We start from the raw sequence: 14,946 nt of genomic DNA on the forward strand, positions 1-14,946 counted from the left end.
CCTTGTGCCATCTAAGTGTACTGAAAGGTCCCCATGTTATTTTTTTCTATTATTAGAAAAAATTAAAAGGCCAAGCACTCATTTGTATATGATAATTTTCTACAAAACACATTTTTTAATTCAAAAGTAAATTTGTCAGAAATTAAAGTATACTTCTTTACATATTTCCATTTAATTTGGAGAATGGTTCAGAAAAGGAGGTAGATATATCCTCTCCATCAGACAGGGGGAAAACTACAAGGTCTGTGTCAGGCAGCATGTTGCCCTCTCAGACAGTGAAGATCACTCTATTTCAGGATCAGCTAAAAAAAGAATTGGACTATGGAAAATTTTGGAAATGTCATAGCCTTTTTGTTGTTGTTGTTATCTTTAGAATGAGTCAGTTCTGAAGGTTTTTCATTTACAAGGTGGGAGAAAAGGTGAAAAAACGTTTAAAAGGTGTCAAGTACTTTGGAAACTAAGAGAAATCATTTTAGTTTGACTACACAACATTTAAAAAAAACATTGCCATCAACTAGAAATATCAACTGTTCTCAAAGACTGTTGTGCAGCCAAAAAAAAGGATGGGTTAGAAAGCCAGGGTAATTCCCCTGAATTGGGAGATAGTGTCTGTCAAAGAGCTCTCCCAATGCTGCTGTAGAATTGCTGCCTGTTCACTGGAAGTAGATGCCTGTCTAAAAATACAGGGGGTCATAAAGGAGATGCTTTTCAAAGTTCTTAAGCTATTCACTTTTTTCCCCTCTATAACAAAGTCAAAAATGCCTCCTTTTTTTTGGCTTATGGGAAGTATAAGTATTTATTAAGCAAACTATCAGTTCTGCTTTAATTTAATTTCCTTTTTCTGATTATGATACGTATCAAGATGACAACAAGCGCTCCCCAAAAAAGCAGGGACCAAATCTGTTATCCTCTGAGGAAAACTGCTTGACATTTGTGGCATTTAAACCCCATTCTTAAATGTAGTCAAGGGATGTGGTGAAAAGTGATGACTCTCAGTCAAAGAAAGTAAGGTGTCACAGAAACGTTGGTTGTAAAGGATGGTGCGGCGATGCTCAATACCTCACACAATGTAACTTAAATTGCTGACCACATTTTGCACTGGTGAAAAATGATGAACTACTTTCCCTTTTTCTTTCCTCTCAATCATTAGTAGCACAGAACATGGTCACCTAAGGGTATTCCTCTTTTTCATAGGCTAAGGTCAATGCTGTTTTTCACTTTTCACAGATCTTCTGGAAGAACCTGTAATGAAATAAATCAGAATTTAGATGTATATCTGTAGGTTTGGGACTGCAATTGCTACAGCCTTACTTCACACCAACAGTGCAATACTTTAAATGATTTCATTTTTTAGCAATTTTCTGAAAAGTCTAATCTTCTTAAGCCATATGAATACAGCAGGAGTCTGTGGCAGATGTGTTTTGTGACTAAGTAGAGATTTACAGCAGTGAATTCTGACTTGTGTGCAAAGAGACAGTGAAGGAGGCAGTTCTGTGACTGAGGGCTTAAAGTGACTACACTGGTATAATTTTGAAAATGGTACATGGAAACTTTCAGATCTCTTGGACAAGAACACATGCTATGACTGCTGGACCACCTTAGATAAATACAGGCTTAAAAGCTCAATTGATTGCTGTGAACTCTAAGAATAAAGATCAGAGATTCATGTAGATGCTTTACCTATTTAATTACATTGAAGTACTGCTGATGCTTGTCTTCTCTTCAGCTGTCTCTTGTTGATGACCATCTTAAAATCCTTTCCTTGGCATTCCTGAAAAATACACTTGTATTTAGCAAGCTCTTCATATCAAAGCTGAATACATTTATTTCTAAGGAAAAAGAATGGCATTAAAATAGTCCATTGTTCTGACTAGGTTTTATAACATACGTAATATTTATCACATTAAGCATTGTCAATAATAATTATTTTGTTTTGGTAATAAAAGCAGTTTCCTGCCTTTTTCTGTGTTAACATTCATTCTTCAGCCTCAACCTATCAAACCATCAAGTCTGTATGTGGGATATACCTCTTCTATAGCATTTATTTTTTTTATGGCGGCATTATAGAATTTCTTTCTGCAATAAGGTTCATATGGCTTTATTAAAGAAAGAGAGCTATTTAGATGGATGCTTTACAGCCCTTTTATTGTTTATTGTGCCTTCTTAGTAGACACATGCTTTATTTGGTATTTTGCCAGAATTTGAAAGCATCTTGCCAAAGAAAAAAGGGTATTTTTCTGTCATTATATATGTACAGTCCAAGTCACAGTCCTTGCTATGGTTTTGGTTGATGTTTCGAGCTGCACTGGGTCAAGTTCCAGTGGCAGTTGATATTTTATTCTTTAATGTAGGCAGGTGCAGTAGGAAAAAGCTATGGCACAATATCACATCAATTATCTGTAAAGATACTTCAGATCTCTCTGAAGACATAGTGGAACTAATGAGCTACTAATATTCACTGTTTTTCTAAAGCATGTGTTTAAAGCCATATCTATTTCATGGATCAATACTTTAGATTAACAAGAAAAAGGAGGAAAGTATTTTAATGATGAGACCAAAAAACAATTGCTTTTCTGTCAGGCTTGATCTATATCAGGAAGATCGATTGAGATGCTCCAAAATGTTGACAGAATATCTTTGAACAGAAATCAAAGCCAAAATAAAACACTAAAGTAACTAGAGTTTGAAATGGAAAGATGACAAAATCGTTGCTGATTGCCATATTAAAGTAGAGGAAAGACCTTTATTTTTAGCTCCATTTATGTTTGAGCTTTCATTCATAGATGCACTTTTTAGTGGCTGCTCAGCTGGACTCATTTAGCTATGTTCTTCAGTAAATAAAAATGGTTACATCTCCATAGTATCAAAGGAAAAAAAAAAACAAATTAGTTGTAGAACTTAGTTTGGATTTGTAGCGATATAGGAGGAAATGAGATTCAGTTTGTAGATTATAGCACATAATGCAGGAATCTTTAAGTAGACTTTCAGACCTACATTGAGCAAGGTGTGTAGGCTGCCATTGCACTAGGGAGATCTATATTATGCTGTGAGTTTACATGACAGTGTGTGAACACAAAATTTAGGTGTCTTAATCTTTAAGCTAAATTCTAGCCATGCCGTTTTACTTAGGTTATTAATCTTGAAGCTGAAAAGTTTGAGACAGTCATGCAAAAAGCCTCTGGTTCATTTAAGGAGGGGTAAATAAAAGGTTGCATGAGATTCTTGTGTTGATCTGTGTGAGCCTGAATTTAATGATTTTTGGCTGTCATGAGATTTGCCTACTTCAGTTTTTTCTGTGACAAAAAAAGAGAAAAATAATTGACAAAGGGCTTGAGTATTGACGGAAAGACTGGCTTTCAGCTATATATCAAGCTTTCAGACTACAGCTGATCGAAAGACTATAGACATTAGCATCCATCAATACTAATGAGCTGAATGTATTTGGGACCATTCTCCATACTACTAAACTCTCTTACCTTCTAAGCAGCTCATCCTTGTAACTGCCTAATGAGAACAGTATTCAGCCCATGGTAACCCCTGAATAGCACCCAGGAGGTGTTTGGAGCACTGCTAGGTGACTTGGGCCAAGTCACCCCAGGACTTATTCTAACATTTTAGCTTTATAAACTGGTCACTTCAGGGCCTGGGAATATTTCTTTGTACTCTTTAGTTTATTAGTATAGACACAGCTTATATGTTTCTCTAGCAACATATTTATAGCAATGTGTAAAATCATAAGTGTTCCTATGCTATGGTTGAAGATATGTATTTGGATACAACAAAACAAGCACACCAATAAATCTTTCAGATACTCTGTAAAGAAAAAGAGAAAGATTGAGACTCAATCTAGATGTACAAGATTAAATATTGTAGAAGAATGCTGTAGTTGAGAATCAAAGCTACAGAGAGACCAGTACTGTCAAGACTGTAGCAGGAAAGGGAAGGATCAGAGTTTTGGAGAAAAGATCTTGGAAAATGTCCAATGTCCAGTTACTTCAGCAAAGTCAGGATAGCACTGCTATAATCCAGTTTTCTCCATAGTCCTAAACTCATGAGAAATAGAAGAGGTCTAGGATGTGGGTAACTTTGAACTGAATCTTCCTTTTAAAATATCCAGTAATTTCAGGAATTTAATTTACAACATTTTTCAAATTGATTATTTTCCTACCCTCATATGTCTTTTCATTTGATTGTTTTGGATTATTTTTGTTAAAGTTTTTTAACACTTTATTTCCCAAGTTGTACTTAGTTGGAAGGGCAACATATTTACCAACGTCTATTTCTGTTCTCCTGAACTGAAAGAATTAAAACTTGCTGTACTTTCAGTTTGTGTGTGTTGAGTGGATATCTGTCAACATTACTTACCTGGATTTTCTTTTCCTCTCCTGCATGTTTTAAGTGTATTTATTTTTCCTGTTTGCACTTCTGCAGGAATTTGAGCAAGGTCTGAATGCTAAGGGGAGAGAATGTCTTCCACAGAATAAGGGCAACAGAATGGTTGAGGTTGAAAGGGACTTCTGGAGGTCACCTTGTCCATGCCTCCTGCTCAAGCAGGGCCACCTAGAGCCAGTTGCCCAGGACCATGTCTAGATGGCTTTTAAGTATCTCCAAGGTGATACTCCACAATCTCCCTGGGCAACCTGTGCCTGTGTTCGGTCACCCTCACAGTAAAAAAGTGTTTCCTGATGTTCAGAGGGAACCTCTTGTGTTTCGGTTTGTGCCTACTATATCTGGTCCTGTCACTGGGTACCACTGGAAACAGTCGGGCTGCATCCTTTTTGCACCTGCCCTTCGGTTTTTTTATATACATTGATAAGATCCCTGCTGAGCCTTCTCTTCTCCAGGCTGAACAGTCCCAGCTCTCTCAGCCTTTCCTCATATGTGAGGTGCTCCAGTCCCTTAATCATCCTTGTGGACCTTCTTTGTACTCTCTCCAGTATGTCAATGTCTGTCTTGTACCGAGGAGCCTAGAACTGGACACAGCACTCCAGGGATGGTCTCACAGCACTGAATAAAGGGGAAGGATCCCTTCCCTTGACCTGCTGGCAATACTTTGTCTAATGCAGCTGAGGATACCATTTGCCTTCCTCACCACAAGGACACATTGCTGGGCTCACGTTCAACCTGGTGTCCACCAGGACCCCCAGGTCCTTTTCTGCTAAGGTGCTTTCCTGCTGGGTGGTCCCTGGCACATATTGATGCATTGGGTGGTTCTTCCCTAGGTGCAGGACTCTGCACTTCCCTTTTTTGAACTTCATGAAGTTCCTGGCAGTCCTTTTCTCCAGCCTGTCGAGGTCCCTCTGGATGGCAGCACAACCCTCTGGCATAGCAGCCACTCCTCCCAGTTTGGTGTTGTCTGCAAACTTGCTGAGAGTACACTCTGCCCCATCATCCAGATCATTAATGAAGATGTTAAACAGAACTGGATCCAGTATTGATCCTTGGGGTACACCACTAGTCACAGGCCTCCAACTAGACTTTGCGCCACTGTTCACCACCTTCTGGGGCCAGCCATTCAGCTAGTTTTCAGTCCACTTCTCTGTCTGCTTATCCATCCATGAATTCCCCTTGGTGAAACCATGCTGACTACTTCTGATGATTTTCTCATTCTTAATGTGCCTGGAAATAGTTTCCAGAATTACCTTCCCAGGGACCGAGGTGAGGTTGACCAGCCTGTAGTTCCCTGGGTCCTACTTCTTATCCTTCTTGAAGATGGGGGTGACATTTGCTTTCCTCCAGTCCTCAGGTACCTCTCTCAGCTGTCACGATCAATCAAAGGTTATTGAGAGTGGCCTCGCAATCATCAGCCAGCTGCTTCAGTACTTGTGGGCGCATCCCATCAGGGCCCATGGACTTATGTATGCCCAGTTTGCTTAAGTATTCCCTGATCTGATCCTCTTCCGCCAAGGGTACAGCTTTCTTGCTCTAACCTTCCCGCCTGGTCTCTGGAACCTAGGATTCCTGAAGGCCAGTCTTGCTAGTAAAGACTGAGGCAAAGAAGGCATTCAGTACTTCCATCTTTTCCATGTCCTGTATAACCAAGCCCCCATCTCGCTAAGCAATGAGCCCACATTTCCCCTAGTCTTCCTTTTGTCTCCTATGTTTTCTAGGTTTCTTAATCCTAAATGTGGAAGGCTCCATCTATGGGGTCCTGTGCACTATCATAAATCTCATCTTGGGAAAGGGTTACAATGCAAGAACGTAGCTGGGGATAGTGCTATTGACAACTGTCTCTGAATATGAAGCTCCAACAGGTAGCAAACTGCCAGCTATAGCACAACCCTGCAGTCTTGTTTCTTGCTTTGTGACTGCAAGTGCCAGATCCTGCTAAATCAGGGTCCTGATATCCTGCACAAGGAGAGATTTTTGTGTTGCAAATGGCTACACGTCTTGCTGTCTCAATGCCACGGCAACCTGACAGATCTGTGGAAGTTGTGGGAGTTCTAGCAATGATAAATGGCCTCACCTCAACATACACAGGTCCCAGTCTGACCTTCCTGCTATTGCTCTACCATGAGACTCAGCACCATCATGGATAGTGGCAGGCTTAGGGGAGGACCAGACCAGCAGGCTTGCAGGGCAGGTCTGCGGGTGCTGGGTGGCAGGTCCTGGATGTGTCTGTCACAGAGATGCCTCCTTGGGCATCTACCCTAGCTTAGGGAAGGCTGTTGGCTGGGGCCAGCCAAGACATGTAGTTGGGAGGGATTACCCACAACCTATTGCTTGTCTTGGATATCTCCTGTATCATAAACACGGTTGTTGATGAGCAGTACAGGATTGAAAAGAATACCAGGACAGGAGCAGAAAAGGGAATGTCTCACAGCATTTTGCTTTGGCAGGCCTGGCCTGCTCTGAGGCTGGTAATGTCAATACACAGGTTCCTATCAACTTGGTTTTGACCAGAATTTATTTTACTTATGTTCATGCAAAAAAAGCAGACAAAAAAAAGACAGCACAACTGTGGTAGTTCTGGTCACTGCTGGTTTTTTTTCAGTGAGCTTGGTTTGGTAGTTAGAGAAATAGCAGTTTTTCTTAAAACTCTACTAACTAATCAGTGTATTTGGTGTGACATTTGTTCCTAATAACGTGAAAGCAGAAACCTCTGTGGAATCCAGGTCCTCAGGTGAAATAAATAGTTCTGGCAATGCCGACTTGATTGGATATGACAGTTTGGCTTAGCTAAGAATATCCCTGATACACACGTTGGTAATGTATATGGCACCACTTGCAAAAATCATTTGCTAGGGTAAGGTGTTATTTTTCACATAATGTATAACACGTTTTTCTTTTTGAAGTAATGAAACAGTAAATTAAACTCCATGGAGTGGAATGGAATACAGGCTTTAAATTAGCAGGAAAATAATTCTTAATAGCTTTGTCAACTCAAACAGTAGTTCCAGTTCACAAAATCTCTATCACGCTAATGCTACCCATTAATTTGGCCAATGCTTAAAAGGCAAAAAGGTTGACATATACCCCCATAGGTTCTTTATTTTTGTTTTTATATAAAAGAAAATAAAAAATCTATGCATATGCTCCAGCTGTTACAACTAATGGTATTCATTAGATGAAGATTGCTTGATTCTTTTTTAAGCCCCTGAGTATCATTAAGATAGTGATGATGCAAACACTTTCAGTGACTATTACTTGTAGATATTTTAAAATAAGTTATTTAATGATGTGATCTTAAAATTTGTATTTTTAATTTTCTGACACTTTTTACTGAAGAGCAAGTTACATGTAAAAAATTAATGTCAGATTGTTTTTTTGTTTTGTTTTTTTGTTCGTTTTTTTTCCAAAAATACTTCACAAAGAAAGCAGAAAAAGTGATCAGGGATTTTCATTAGCGGTTTTCATTGGTCTTGCCACTTGGCTTCAGAGTTTGATTTCAGAAAAAAAAAATATTACCTGGTTCAGCTACCATCTCTGGACAAAAATACTGATTTTTCATGAAATTGTAAAGTTTTAGTGCTGGAACTTGACAAAAAAATTATTTATCTTGGTTTTAGGAGTATTGTGTACTGAGACATTCATTAGAGTGTGAGGATGTGCTTCAGGAGTTTTGTATCAAGAAATGATTTAATATTCTACCTCCAAATCCTCCTGTTCTTAGTTCCTTAAAATTGTAGAATTTATATCCTGGCCTCCTTGTAAAGCAGTAGTGAAAAAAATGTTGTAAAAAGAGTTGGAAGGATTACAAAAACCTGTTAAATTATGGGTCTTTTAAGATTGGTCTTCAAAATAATTCTGTTTGTAAGTTTAAAGAGTTTTATTAACTGATTTTAAAAAGTAAAGTTACTGGTATTAAAATTAACTATTGAATTGCAGGTCATGCCAACTGAATTGTCTGAGAACTGTGAAATTTCTTTTCTTTCAAGGAAAAGTATATAATGTGACAAAGAAAATGTCTAAAATTTACCATTCTCTCTAAATTATGTGTAGTTTCTCCTTATTTCCATGGTGTAGTCCTCGGCCTTTCTGACATAACACCCCCAAATTTACTTTCCACGATCATATCCTGCTCTGATGCAATGTTGTCACAGTGGAAAAAGGATGAATAAAACTGATTTTGGAAAAAAGTACCTTGTGACACAAGCAGATAAAAATCCCTACTAATATGAAGTTTGACCATTTAACTCTTCAAAACTTGACTGCACAAAAAGTCTTGAAAATAAATGGGCTTTACTTTTTTTTTTTTTTTTTTTTAGAAATAGTAATTGTTTAAATGTTACACATAAGGTTAAGATTTCATTTAGGTTTCAGAAAAATAAAGCCAAGTCTGGCCATTAGGATCTCAGCATTTTCATAAACCTCTGGGGTAGTACCTTAGAATTCTTTCCAGAAAATCCTTGTTTTCCACATTAATTACATCTTACCAGTTTTGTGAACAAAAGACGAGTTATGTGCTAAGTTTTATCCACTGTTGCAAAGAAATGTGCACAACAAGGAAATTTTTCTAGGGCTTTTGGTTTTTAGTTTTTGTTTTTAAACAAACAAACAAGCACTCTTGTTAAGACTAAAAGCACATTTTGAGAATACCTGATATTTTGGAACAGTTTCAACATTTGCCCCTAGTGCAGAGCGGTTTGTGAGCCATACTCTCAGAAGTACAGGGAGGTGCGGGTATGAGAATACCTGGCGCATCTACACAGGAGTCTCAGCTTTGCTGTACGTATGGCAGCGTGTTCGCAAGTGCGGTACAGATGGGCCCCAGCGTGCGTTGGCCAGACCTCTAACCATCTGCCCTCAAAGTGATATCCCCAGAGCTATGTCCAACAGGAAACTTGCAGGGGTGAAAGTGGGTAGTGTACTTCTTGGGCTCTTTTTAAAAGACAATTAGGATTTTGGAACAGCCTAACTTCAACAGCAAAGAACAATGAGATCAATATGGACGTGGGAGGCGATGTTTGGGAATGTAGCAGGTCTTGGTCAGCCTGTAGCTAGCTCAAGGACGTTATAAATATTGCCTTAATTTCTGGTAGTTCAGCACACCTTTGAGTTTTAGCTTGAAGGCAAATGCTGTTTTCAGAACTTTTTTAGAGGTAGGAATACAGATGACAAACTTGCCGTATGTAGATTTGTGTTTACTTCACAAAAACTCTTGGTCTGCAGAAAATGCTATACATCTATATAGTAAATACTGTTAGACTTGTGACAAATATTTCAATTTTTATTTTAAATGCACATTTGAATCATGGCCTGCTGCCTTAACATATTAAGAACAAAATTTTTGTGGCATAGCACTCCACTAGCCTTTCTCTGAAACATAATGTGCTCATTTTCACGTTCTCCACAAAAATCTGTCAAAATAGAAATTTCAGCAGTGTTCCAGAAAGCCATCTTTCATCCTAGAACAAGCACATACAAACACCTGCTCTTCCATGTTGGAAAAGTCTCAGAGGCAAGAAAAGAGGCTCTCATGTGAATCCAAGGATTACTCAGCAATGCCTGCTGCTGTCTTGAGCAAACACATTAGTCTGTTGCTTAAAACAGATGCAGGTCACGTTCTCTGGGCCAACAAGCGCAGACAAGACTGTTGAATTGCCGTCTGTGCTTAATCTGTCACTAAAGAGCAAACAAGGGTGTTCCAGCCTTTCAAAGAAAATGCTGACTGGTAGGAACATGTGCTGCATGAGAAGGCCCTCCAGTCACAGGGCTTTCTTCGGTTGTGCCTTCTGTTTGATTGTTTTCTTAATTCCTTCTCCGAGGCACTTAGCTTTATTCTGACATGTTACAAGGCTGCTCATCTTATTCGGTATCTTCCTTTCTCTCTTCATTATTTTTTTAAAAACTTTTTTTTTTTTTTAATTATTATTTTTACTCTTGAGGTAAAAAGGGATCCATCATATAATCCTGATTTTAAAAAGAATTCTTCTTGGTAAAATGATAATCCAAACAGAAATCTGCCCCAGTAAACTCTCATTCTGAGCACTGAATGAATGAATTTTAGCCATAAAATATTTTCAAATAATGAAGAGACTTATAGTCAATTAATCTAAAAATTGGATGCTTATTTGGCCAAGATAGCTATCTTAATCAATACAGGAATTTATTTAAAAGATTGAATGTTAAAAAAGAAAAAAAATTCCCTTAATTTTTTTTCAGGGTACTACAGCAGTTATGTAATTTATGGACATGTCTGTTCCAATTAGCCATAGTCTTGTTAAAGAAATCCTGTTTTTTAAAACACGATTTAACAAAGTACGTGTTTAGGGATGTAAAAATGCACAAGAAGTACTTTCAACTACTTTATTTTAATATATTATCTGAGGGTTTTTTTAGAGACAATTCACACCAGAGCGTGTTTTCAGGAGAAATGTTCTGCCAAAACCATTAGTTTGCCAGTGGGTTTTTTAGTTCTCTTTTCTACACTAGAGATACTTCTGTGGATTAAAAGTATACTTTACCCTGCCAAAATCCAACTCTTCTCTGAACCTCTCCTACGTATACACTAATTCATGCAGCTCTCTCTATCTTATTGCCCACCACCAAAGAAAGGATGTAATTTCACAAACCATGTATTATGACTCAGCTACTGTAGCAACTAGAAAAACATATTAAATTACTTTCTCTCTAGAGGCAAGACATCTCTTTCACAATTAGGCAAGGCGGCAGAGAAAGTTGGTGAAAACAAGCTCATGATAAATCTCCCTGGATTTTAAATAATGTGGATGAGATGTATATCTTGTACGAAGTGATAGAGTTCCACTGATTTAAATGATGTCATTATTAATACAGCCTGAGAATTAAGCTTGATGTGTTTTGAGTTATTGTAATTTATCTAACAAACTACTTAGCTACCTGCTATCATGGGCTGGGTGGTGGCAGCAGGGAGAGAAGATAAAATATAAATAGTCAGGCAGTTTAGTCCCCCAGGCAGTTAGAGGGCCTCCCAGTGGAATCACTGAAATAAGAGGAGCACAATTTTGTTGCACTTCCCATTCTGCTGAAAATCTACAGCAAACTGGACAATTTGCTAGCTTTTAAAAAGTCTGCATTGGCTTGATTACCTGCAAAAGAAGCAAAATTATGAAGAGAAAGACTTCTGGGGATGACAGATAGGTTTTTGGTTTGTGGTTTGTTTCTTGTTTTTTTGGTTTTGTTTTGGGTTTTTTTTTACTCTGCCAGTGCATGAAGTCCTCATGAATCTTCCGTAACCTCGTAAGTTTTCTGGCCAAGCACCCTCTTATTCTGGAACTTACTGTTATATTTCAATATGCCTCTGCCTCCTCAGACAATTGATTGTAAGTAGGTTTTCTTCTACTCTCAAGAGCAGAGACATCACTAGCCTGTATTTTGCTGAGCTTAAAAGGGAGAAGATTCAGCCCTAGAATGGTAACACTTTTTTTTGTGTGCAGCTTTGCCAAATTCAGTGCCATATTGCATCAACTATAGGCACCTCTATAAATATACCTCTATGGTTTTTTTCAGCCTATGGACATAATCACTGCACTTCATATACTGGATGGTTTTGTGCTCCCAAGCTCTATTCTACAGAGTCAATGACATTAAAAAATCAGTGTGTAGATTTTTTTTTTTTTAAGTCTCTAAAACATTTCTAAAGCAGTTTTTATGCACTCTTTGTGATATGTCCAGAACACATGGCAGTGGAATACAACAGTCATTTTGAGCAGTCTTTTGGGATGTATGATGTAACTTGATCCTGGTATTCTCATGCATAGATAATTCAGTTTCCCCAAACTCACGCTAACAGAAATGAAAAATTATTTGGAAACAAAACCAAAATATGTTCCCTTTTGCTTTTGGCAGAATTTCCCCTCTGTCACCATTTTTATTTTTTAAACAATGAGTTTGTCAGTGTGACCCTGAACTAAGTTTTAATTTTGCCAAACTGTGTTTTCAAGCAGTAAAATGCTCTGTTGGATTCTTTGACCAACACTGCATACTAGAGCTGAGCAGATGGAAAGCTACTTCTACTACTCCCACCAGCAGTGAGATTCAGGGGGTTGATGCTTTTCACTTCCCAGGAATTTTTACTGGCTTAAAATTTTTCTCCTCCCACTCCCAACCCTCACTCCTCTTTGGGGCCGAAACCAGCTTTTCTCCTGTTTTTCAGTTCTTGCTTCTTAGTAACAGTTAAAAATACTCCCCACCCCAAATAAGAGCTGGGATGACCCCAAGGTACACAGACACTTGTATTTCTTTTGCAGTGTGCGTCCAGAGGTTTCTAAACAGTTTATGAATGGATTAAACACACTGACATATCTAGTAATATCAAGTAAAAGATCACTATTTTACCTGTAGAAAAATCAAAGTTCAAAGTAGTTTGGCAACTCACTCACCATCATTCAGCATGCCAGGACTGGAGTGGAGATGAAAACTCAGGTTTTACATGGCTGTGGGCACATTATTCATGCTTTCCTGAACTATTTTGTCTCTTAAGTATCAAACTATTAAGTCTATTAAACTATTTAGGACTTGCCCTAAGAGGGCTGGCCCTTCGATGCCGCAATAATGTAGTGCCTTAGTGCCCAGGTGTCATTTGTTAGGGAAACTGAAAGGGTATCTTGAAGCTGTGATTTGGTCCTTTCAGACTACTGCCACTTGGTGCGAAAAGCTCTGCTGAACAGAGAAGCGTTTCAGTGCAAGGAATGAAAGCTGGGATCTGACCAAAAAGCGACAATCAAAAATAAAACCTTTTTCTGCAAAAGGCCTGCCACTTTCCTCGTGGAAAATACCTGTTAAACTAACAACGCTGAAATGCCTCGGCTCCCCCATTTTGCAGCTTTCGAATGCACTGGAATTGTGCCGCTGCTGGAAAGGACCCGCAGCCGAGCTGTAAGGAAGAGGCAGGGAGAGGCGGCGTTGCCGGAGCTGGGAGAAGGAGCAGGAGCGATCTCCTCCCCAGCACCGCCTCCGCCTCCCTGCCGGCGGCCCCCCCCCCCCCCCCGCCGGCTCCCGCCGCGCCGTTCCCGGGCGCGCAGCGCCGCCGGCCGGGAGCAGCCCCGGCTGGCCAGCCCATCGCCTGGCCAGCCCATCGCCTGGGAATCGGGCCCAGGTCTTTCCGGAAAGCAGTGGCAAAACGTAGGGGGCTGGAAAGGAGGATGTTTGTTCATCTATAGAAAAAAAAAATCCGTAATGACTTAAGGATTTCAGTCCGGATTTTTCACATAGTTCTGTTCCATGTTCTTTAGCAGTTTTCTCAAGGGACCTGAAGGGTCCTTCAGGTGCCCATCCTCTCACCAAACAGAGTCATTCACTTGTCACAGTGGGGTATTCAAGAGATCAGGTCAACAGCAGGAACGACACTTCTGGAGTCACTGTGGCATCAGAGCTGTAGGATAAACTGTCTGTGAAGGAGACACGGTGCGTAGCTGAATTATCCCTGGTGATGTAGTAGCCTTACTCAAGAGTTAGCTAACTATCACTCTGAACCTGTCAAAAAGATTTTAAAAGATAAGTAGGTAATTTAAGACACAGTTTTGATCCCATCTTAGAAGAAATGGTACAGTACTGGGATCTCAGATTTGTCGTGGCTGAGTATCGCGACCTGGCCAGTCCTCTGACTGAAAACGTCGTAACTCATGGGTCTGTAGCTTGTTCTTACCTAGATGATGAAAATTTTCTGTGGGCATCTTAAATAGTGGATACGTAAATACTGTATCCTTCTGATATCTCCATAATGCATGCATTAGTCTGCAAAAATGTTGCACCAACTGCGTAATGCCTCAGAAATCGCCTTTTACTCTCACAGCTAAAACTAGCCATGCTGTGGATGAGGCATGGAGCTGAGCTCAGTGTATCCTTGAGAATGCATCTTGCACTTGCAGGGCTGAAGCTCATTTTTCTTTCCATTTGTGTCTGCACTGTGTTCTTAAAGCCCTGTAGGGAACAACTGACATTGTAGATGTCTAAAGTTAGGTGGGATGATTCCCATCTTAGGTTTAGGTATGAAAACTCTGGTGGAGACCAAAGCTTGTTTATTCCATCTGGTATACTGTTGTGTTCTTGAAGAATATGTTTTTATTCAGGTGTAATTTCATGGGGGAACAATTACTTCACATGTGTTCAGTTTTTGTTGGTAGTTCATTAGTTCGTAATTTTAAACACTGCCTATTATCAATGGTAATTCTCAATTCCCATCTTCAGGTGTTTGTAACTTTGCCAAATTAAGCATGGGACTGAAATTTTTCCATGTTGGATATTTTCTTCTGTTTAACTTTTGGGAAACTTTTAACCAAATTTGTTTAGCTGTTTCTGAGAACAAGACTATGAAAAGGTATCATGTCCCTGTTAAAAATCCTTATGGTCTTTCTTTTTTAACATCCTGTGCTTTAGAGCAGGAACTCAGCATTGAACTGAAGAATGACTTTTGTTTTAGGGCATACCTCTTCTGTTGTGCAGGAAAAAAAAGTCACTCATTTTTCTTCCATTTATGAATCTTTAAGGAAAGCGCAGTTTAGTTATGACTATAGGAAACTTGCA

General features: G+C 39.2%; 1 long non-coding RNA gene across 1 annotated transcript; it reads right to left on the reverse strand.

Moving 5' to 3' along the window:
* Positions 1-74: 74 nt before the first annotated feature.
* LOC142404643 (uncharacterized) lies at positions 75-13,144 on the reverse strand. Its single transcript, XR_012773926.1, has 3 exons — positions 12,804-13,144; positions 1,681-1,771; positions 75-1,242 (listed from the first exon to the last, which is right to left on the reverse strand). It is a non-coding gene; the product is annotated as an uncharacterized LOC142404643 (long non-coding RNA).
* Positions 13,145-14,946: the final 1,802 nt, after the last annotated feature.

Source organism: Mycteria americana, chromosome 1, assembly GCF_035582795.1.
Source record: "Mycteria americana isolate JAX WOST 10 ecotype Jacksonville Zoo and Gardens chromosome 1, USCA_MyAme_1.0, whole genome shotgun sequence".
Lineage (NCBI taxonomy): Eukaryota > Metazoa > Chordata > Aves > Ciconiiformes > Ciconiidae > Mycteria > Mycteria americana.